This window comes from Athene cunicularia (genome assembly GCF_003259725.1).
Source record: "Athene cunicularia isolate RWA chromosome 18 unlocalized genomic scaffold, athCun1 chr18_part1, whole genome shotgun sequence".
NCBI lineage: Eukaryota > Metazoa > Chordata > Aves > Strigiformes > Strigidae > Athene > Athene cunicularia.
Genome location: NW_020799123.1, coordinates 11,319,319 through 11,320,044, shown reverse-complemented (window position 1 = coordinate 11,320,044; position 726 = coordinate 11,319,319).

The following is a 726-nucleotide window of genomic DNA, read 5'->3' as shown; positions in this document are numbered from 1 at the left end:
GCTCGGTGACACGTCTCATCCACTGACCACTCGGTCGGTGTTTGCTGGGGGTGAGGAGGCAGGAGATGGCTCTCGCTTTGCTGCCTCACCCTCCCCAGACAAGGTGGAAAATACAATTTCTGACACCCTTGCCCTGCTGAAGAGAAGCATTTTTTTTACAAAATGCCAAAATCCCTGTGCCATTCCCAAGCGCTGTGTCATAAAAGTTGGGGTTTTTTCTCTTCCTCTCCACTACCCTCTCCCTTCCTCTTCAAAATCTCTTCCCGGGGATTTACCTATCGCTCGGCTCATCCGTGCCGGAACGCCGGCTCCGGCAGCGCGAGCCTCTACCATCGAGCGTCAGCTTCGCACGTCCCTGGCGTGGTTGGAGGGGTGACACAACGGCAGCCGAGGGGGGCTCGGGTCGGACGCCTGCAGCACACGGAGGACGGCTCAGTTTTCAGGAGGCTGGGTCAGCGCTGAGGTCTAGCGCCGGTTTGGGAATGTGCGCACTAACACTTGACCTTCTGCTGCAGCCCAGCTCAGCAAGCAACCGGGGAGGACAGATGTTGGCTCGTTTGCTTTCCCCCAGCTGCCTTTCTCTGTACAAGAAAGGAAGGGAATTTATTTCCCCATAGAAGAGCAAGGGGGAAAGGGGAGGAGTCCTAGCTCACTTTAAATCCGAGTCTTAAGCTTTCAGAATAAGGTGCAAAATAAAGGTCTTGAAAAGAAAAAAAAAAAAAAAAA